At 41.3% G+C, this 7462-nt stretch overlaps 1 pseudogene; it reads right to left on the reverse strand.

Annotated features, from left to right (window-relative positions):
- Positions 1-5401: 5401 nt before the first annotated feature.
- Positions 5402-6415, reverse strand: LOC112935768 (m7GpppX diphosphatase pseudogene; annotated as a pseudogene).
- Positions 6416-7462: the final 1047 nt, after the last annotated feature.

Raw genomic sequence — 7462 nt, forward strand, 5'->3', positions numbered from 1 at the left:
CCGCGTCACTGCGCGCCTGTTGCGTCACAGCGCAAGCGACTCGGACGAGCGACAGCCGCGGGCAACGCCGCTGCTGCCTGGCAACGCGCTAGATCCGACCCGGCTCCGCAAACGCCGCCTCACAGAAACACTGCGGTCGGTGTTCTCCCGGCTTCCGCGCCTCCAGCTCGCAGCACCCACCCGGGGGTGAGCCGGTGAAGAGGCGCGTTAAAAATAAAAGCTCCGGAAAACGACCGCTCACGTAATGCTTGATCCATGTTATTTTCCAGAGGGCTGAACTCCCCGGAAGAGGTTGTTACCGGGCACGTTTTTCACGATTGCTACCAGAGATGGTGAGTTTTTCAGTTGCCCTGTTTCTGCCAAAGGGGATTTACTTGCACAGCAACAGTGAAAAGCCAGACCAGCCCCCAACAGCCACCCTTGTTCAGTGTGGAACTAATTCTAATAAATTCCCGATCATGCAGTCCAAGAGTCTAATGTGTTGCGGATCAAATCTGAAACTGCAAGCTAAGTTTGACTTCCTACCGTACAAATTGGTTGAGTGGGACAGTTACCGACCAAATTTCACATCATAGTCCAGAATCGGTCTGATTTTGAGGATTTGTGATCAGTTTACCCTATGTTAAATTTGGTGGTCTGGAAAAGTGGATTAGTGGTTGGCGAGGGCTGGGGAAGGTGTTGTTGGAAAATGGGGTTCTCTTTTTAGGCGGAACAAAAATATTTTAAAAATAGATTATGATGGTGATCGTACAGCCCTGTGAACTGTACGGTATGTGAATTATATCTTAATAAAACCATTACAAAAAAAAAACTCCTTGGTGGTCTGCCAATTAAGATTTTTATCTAGCTCAGCTTCCTGGACCATTCATTCACTCCACTGACAGCCATTAAATAGATGAAAGGGACAAGCCAGGGTCTCTGATCTCCATAGCCTTCTGTGTAGTGGAGAAGAGAGATGTGTAAGTAGAAAGCTACAATTCACTGTGGCCAGAGTGATAACGGAGGCACAAAAAAGAGAGGGAATGAAAAAGGGGAAGACAGGCTGGGAGGTGTTACCTGACTGGACAAAAACTGGCTAAAGCGGGTTCAAGCAGATGCAGGAGCACTGTGCAGAGGCACAGAGATGGAAAGGAGGATGGCTGGAGATCAGGCAGTTTGAGGGATTACAGAGGTTAAAGGATAGGCAGCACTCAGTAAAGAGGCCTCCGAGCAACCTGAAGAGATGAGAAAGGCAGGCAGCTCCCCTAACCCACTGCAAGGGGAGTTCTGCTTCTGTCTGATTTCATGAAAGACTTCATTTGAAAAGAAAAGGGGATGGGCTGTGTTACTTAGGAACAAATCTCAGCAGTAGCAGTGGAAGAATGGGACAAGAGCCAAGCTGCAGTGAGTTAAATTATGAATGGAAAGCGAGGAAGTAGAGGTAGGGAGTGCAGACTTCCCATTCAAGGACTATGGATAATATCTAGCTCAGCAAGGGTCTGTTAAATTATCATTTATTACTGGAATTCAGAGGAGGAGCCAGACATAAAAGCCATCAGTGAACACATGCTGTGAGACTAAGATTACTTGGGAATTAACGTAGATAGAGAAGTCTGAGACCTGAGCCCCAGGGCACCCCAGTATTTAGAGGTTAAAGAAACGGACACACAAACCTGCAAATCATTTAGTAAAATGGAGATAAATAGGACTACATTAAAAGTCAACACTTCTGTAGAGGAAAAGACAGCATAGGTGCTAAAAGACAAGTCCTGATAAATGAAATCTAAGATAATTCATCACTGGCATAACTGCACTACAAGGAATGTTAAAGGCTGCCCTTTAGAACAAAGGGAACTAATATCAGATGGAAATGTGGAACTATATGAAGGAATGAAGACCATCATGGTAAACAATTTGGTGAATGTAAAAGTCTGCATTTTCATGATTTGCTTTATGAACTGATTATTTCAAGTAAAAATAAGGAGACATTATATAGGTGGATATAACAAATATAGAATGAAAAGATGTAATAACAATTACCAAAAGCTTGGTCGTGGGGAGGGTAAGTGTAATTATACTACCGTAAGGTCATTACATTTGTGATATGGAAAGCAGGAAGTGGGACATCTGAGGTGCCAAGTCAGACATGAGAAGGGGTATGGTGAAATAGGAAAGTTATGTGTAAAGGTATTTGATAGTGACTATATCTTGGATCATAAGAGAAGTCTTAATAAATATAAAATAATTGATATAAAACAAAGTACATTCTCTGAGCATAATGGAATTAAACTAGAAAATCAGTAACAAAAACAAAAGGAGAACCTCTAAACACTTGATAATTAAACAATACAATCTAATCCATGAGTCAAATAGCAAGTCTCAAGGGACCTTAGAAAATATTTTGAACTGAATCAAAATGAAAATATAATGTATCAAAATCTATAATAGGGGCTTTCCCTTCTGACAGTAATGAAACAAAGGGACCCCAGATTTATCCTCTCACCTAGAACAACAAAAACCAGACAATATATGAAATTGTGGTTTTCAAGACTATAGACAACAAAGGACAATGGTCACTGAGTTGAGAACATGAGCCCTATGATCATCACAGCTTACTGTCTTGAGTTCTAGGCAGTGGTACAGAAAGGAAGGGAACTGAGGAAGAGCCCAGTGGACTTCCCGATTTGAAATATAGGGCTAAAGAGTTTGGGGAGATCAAAACAGCTAGAGTTTAAAAGACTGTACCAGAGAGAAGAGAACTGTGAAAAGAATTCCCAGAGATCCACAGAGGTTTCTCTCAAGTATGTGATCCAGTACTCATGAGTGTAAGTTTATGAGGAAATTACCCAATGCCAAAGAAAGAACCATCCAAAAGTATTGAAAGAAACAGGATCTGTCACTAAGAAAGGGTCAAGAATAGTGTCTGTTCCCACCAGCCAGACTGTAAAAACTTGTAATTCATAGGATAGTAGGTATACTCAGGAAGGTGTTGCCTGGGTAATGGGAAATAATCAGCCTTATACTGAACACTGCTCCGGACTTATCATATAGATCATAAAAGTAAAACCTGAAAGGATCAAACTGAATCCCAAAGCAAAGTTCAAGAAAATGTACAGGAATATGGGGGTCCCTGGGTGGCTCAGTGGTTGACCACCTGCCTTCGGCCCAGGGTGTGATCCTGGAGTCCCAGGATCGAGTCCTGCATCAGGCTCACTGTATGGAGCCTGGTTCTACCTCTGCCTGTGTCTCTGCCTCTCTCTCTCTCTCTCTCTCTCTCTCTCGTCTCACATGAATAAATAAATAAAATATTTTTTAAAGAAGAAAGTGTACAGGAATAAAAAAAATGGACTAGCCCTCAACAAGGTAAAATTCACAGGGTCTGGCATCCAAACAAGATTACCAGGTATATATAAGCAAGCAGGAAAATAGCCCATCAAGAGGACAGTAATCCATCAAAACTGACCCAGAACTGACACACTTTAAAATTATCAAAGGACAATAAAAATTATTTTACCCAAAAATAAAATTATTTTACCCGTATTCCATATATTCAAAAAGACAGCTAGAGATATGGAAAAACATAAGGAAAAATATTGGCCTCCAACTTCCCAAACATAATGAGAAATATACAATCTCATATCTGAAGCTCCATCTCAAGTAGAAGAAATAGAGTACAACAAGTCACATTGTAACTGAATTGTTCAAAACCAGTGATACAGGTAAGACTTATTTACAGAGGAACAAAGATAAGGTTAGGGAACCCTGGGTGGCGCAGCGGTTTAGCGCCTTCCTTTGACCCAGGGCGCGATCCTGGAGACCTGGGATCGAATCCCATGTTGGGCTCCCAGTGCATGGAGCCTGCTTCTCCCTCTGCCTATGTCTCTGCCTCTCTCTCTCTCTGTGTGACTATCATAAATAAATAAAAATTTAAAAAAAGAAAAAAATTTTTAAAAAAGTGAAGGAATTGAAGGGAGAAATGGACAGTCCTGTGGTTAACAGAATTCAGTATACTACTTTCAATGGCTAGGCTATCTATACAGAAGTTCAGCAGGGTACCTGAACAACACTATAAACCATCTATACCTAAAAGACATACATAGACCACTGTACTCAACAATAGCAGAATATATATCCTTAAGTACACATGGGATATTTTCCAGGGTACAGCACAAGTTGGACCACAAACTAGTCTTAATAAATTTTAAAGATTGAAATTGTACAGTGTATCTTCTTGGACCACAAAGGAAAAAAGACAGAAATCAGTAACAGAAGACAAAGTGGAAAAATTCACAAGTATGTGGGAATTAAAAAACACCCTTAAACAGTGGGTCAAAGAAGAAATCACATGGGAAATTAAAAAATAGATATATTTGAATGAAAAGATAATATAATTAAATTTATGGGATGCTTTGAAGGCAATGCTTAGAAAGAAATGTATAGCTGTAAATGCCTACTTTTGAAATGAGGAAAGATCTCGAATAATAACCTAACTTTGTATCATAGGGAACTAGAAAAAAGAGTGAATTATACACAAAGCTAATAGAAGGAAATGATTAGAATGAAGATCAATGATATACAGAGTAGAAAACAATAATAAAAAAACCCAAAAAGTTGGTTCTTTGAAAATATCAACAAAATGGGCAAACCTATAGATAGACTGACAAAAAAAAAAAAAAAAAGACACAAATGACTAATATCAGAAATGAAAGTGGGGACACTACTACCAAACTTAAAAAAATAAAAAAGGATTATAAGAGAAAATTATGGAAAATTTTACACCAACAAATGAGATAATCAAAATGAAATGGACAAATTTCTAGCAATATGCACATTAAACTGAAGATGGAATAGAAATATTTTTTCAATTTTTATTTATATTCTAGTTTAACATAAAATGCAGTAGTGGTTTCAGGGATAGAATTCAGTGATTCCTCACAACACCCAATGCTCACCACAATAAATGCCCTCCTTAATCCCATCACCCATTAGTCATCCACCTTCATCAATTCTCAGTTATCTAATGTTAAGAGTTTCCTTTTTTGTTTTTTTTTTGTTTTTTTTTGTTTTTAAAGAGCACTGCTTTATTTATTTATGATAGTCACAGAGAGAGAGAGAGGGGGGCAGAGACACAGGCAGAGGGAGAAGCAGGCTCCATGCACCGGGAGCCTGATGTGGGATTCGATCCCAGGTCTCCAGGATCGCGCCCTGGGCCAAAGGCAGGCGCCAAACCGCTGCGCCACCCAGGGATCCAAGAGTTTCCTTTTTTGAAGAAGAAGAAGAAGACCAAGACTTTATTCACATACGAGGAAGGAACCAGTACAAAATATGTTTTTTAAAAAATTCACTTGGTGGTAAAAACCCTGAGGTCCCTCCCCCGATCCCACACCTGGGCGTTCTTCTCTTAATAGCCCCTGGGTGGGACTCAGCTCTTCTGGGCCTCCTGCAGGAGCCTGAGCAGATGGTCATCAGCCCTGAGGGCAAAGGTAAGGGTGCCCTGTTGGTAGTGCTCCAGGTCACACTCCAGGTTCTCCATCATGTCTGCTAACAGATGAGCCTGCTCCACCCCCGAGCCTGGGGCGTTGAAGTCCAGGGCTGTGAAGTGCACGTGCAGGTGGTAGTAGGAGGACAGGTAGTGCAGGTACACACGGAGGCAGTCTCCCCTCACCTGGTAGCACTGCAGGATGGCTTCCTGGCCCTCCCGGAGGATGTTCCTGAGCAGCGGCAGGTGCTCTGGAGTAAGGTCCGGAAGCAATCTGATGCCCTGGCAATGGCAAATGGCAATCAGGTACAGGTCATTGAGCTGCTGTTGGTTCCACTTGAGATCGGGGATGAGGACAAAGCCATCAGAGGGATCTGGATTCTCAAAAATAATCCGGTCGGCTTCTGCCTTCTTATGGAGAATGCTGAACACCCCCTGGATGCTGAGGCTCTGGGACTCCAGGTAGGGTAAAGTGATGTTCTTGTAATTGCTTCCCATCTCTTGGACCAGGCGCCAGGAAGCCCTGGCGCAGATACTTCTGTAGATGCTTCTCTGTTGCTGGGTAAACCACGGTTGCCTTTACATCACTCAGCTGCCATCGAGGAAACAGGTGATAGGTGCTGTAGATATCACTGGAGAACTGCAACTGGAGCTCGGGGCAACCCATCAGGAGCTGAGCCACCTGCTCCACCTGAAATGGTGTCTTCTCCAGGATCACAATGGCATCCTCTCCACCGCCATCACCAGAGGCTTCATTCACCTTCCCGTGGAGGAAAAGGATTTTGTTCCTCGTGGACTCCCTCAGCACTTTTTCCACTCTGAAGCCAGAGAATGATAACTGCACGGGGGTGGAGGTACCATTCCTGATGCCAGCTTACTCTTCGTCTAGGCGGCTTCCACCTCCTCAGCATCCTGTTTGTGCTTCCGCTTGCTGGGTTAAGGGGCTAGGTCCGCCATGCTGCCTGGCCAGAGCTGTGCTAATGTTAAGAGTGTCTAATGGTTTGTTCCCCTCTCTCTTTTTCCCCCTCTTCCCATGTGTTCATTTGTTTCTTAAATTCCACATATGAGTGAAATCATATGGCATTTTTCTTTCTCTAACTGATTTATTTTGCTAGAGTAGAAATCTCAATAGACCTGAAACAAGTAAAAAGACTGGAGCACCTGAGTGGTTCAGTTGGTTAAATGTCCAACTCTTGATTTCAGATAAGGTTGTGGGATTGAGCCCCACATATAGCTCCACACTCAAGTTGGAGTCTGCTTGAGATTCTCTCTCCTTCTCCTCTGCCCCTCCCCTTGATTACACTATCTCTAAAACAAATAAGTAAATAAATAAATAGTTTAAAAAAGCAAATAAAAAGACTGAATAAGTAATCAAAAACCTCTTAAATAAAGAGGAGAACTAGATGGCTTCACTGGTAAATTCTACCAAAAACTTAAAGAATTACCAACAACTATTCTCAAATTCTTCCAAGAAATAGAAGAGGGAACACTTTTAAGTCATTCTGTGAGAGCAGATACCAAAACCAGATAAAGACATCATAATAAAAGAAAACTATAGACCAATATCCTTTATGAAAATAAATGCAAAAATCCTAAACAAAATACAAACAAATCAAATTTGGCATATATCAAGGATTATACAGCATGACCAAGTGGTATTTATCCAAAGGCTATAAGGCTGATTCAATATATGAAAATCAATGTGACACATCACATTAATATAACAAAGGAAAAACACATAAGCATCTCAATTAATGAAAAGACATTTGACAAAACCCAACATCCTGTCATAAGAGCCCTCATAAAAGCAGAAATAGAAAATTCCTCAATGTGATAAAAGGTATTTATGAAAATTCCACATTTAATACCATATTTAGTGGTAAAAGACTGAAAGTGTACCCATAAAATCAAGAACACAACAAGGATGCACAATTTAGCCACTGCTATTCAACACTGAACTGGAAGTTCTAGCTAGAGATACTAGACAAGAAAAAAAATTCAAAT

The sequence above is a fragment of the Vulpes vulpes genome, chromosome 3 (genome assembly GCF_048418805.1).
Source record: "Vulpes vulpes isolate BD-2025 chromosome 3, VulVul3, whole genome shotgun sequence".
Classification (NCBI taxonomy): Eukaryota; Metazoa; Chordata; class Mammalia; order Carnivora; family Canidae; genus Vulpes; species Vulpes vulpes.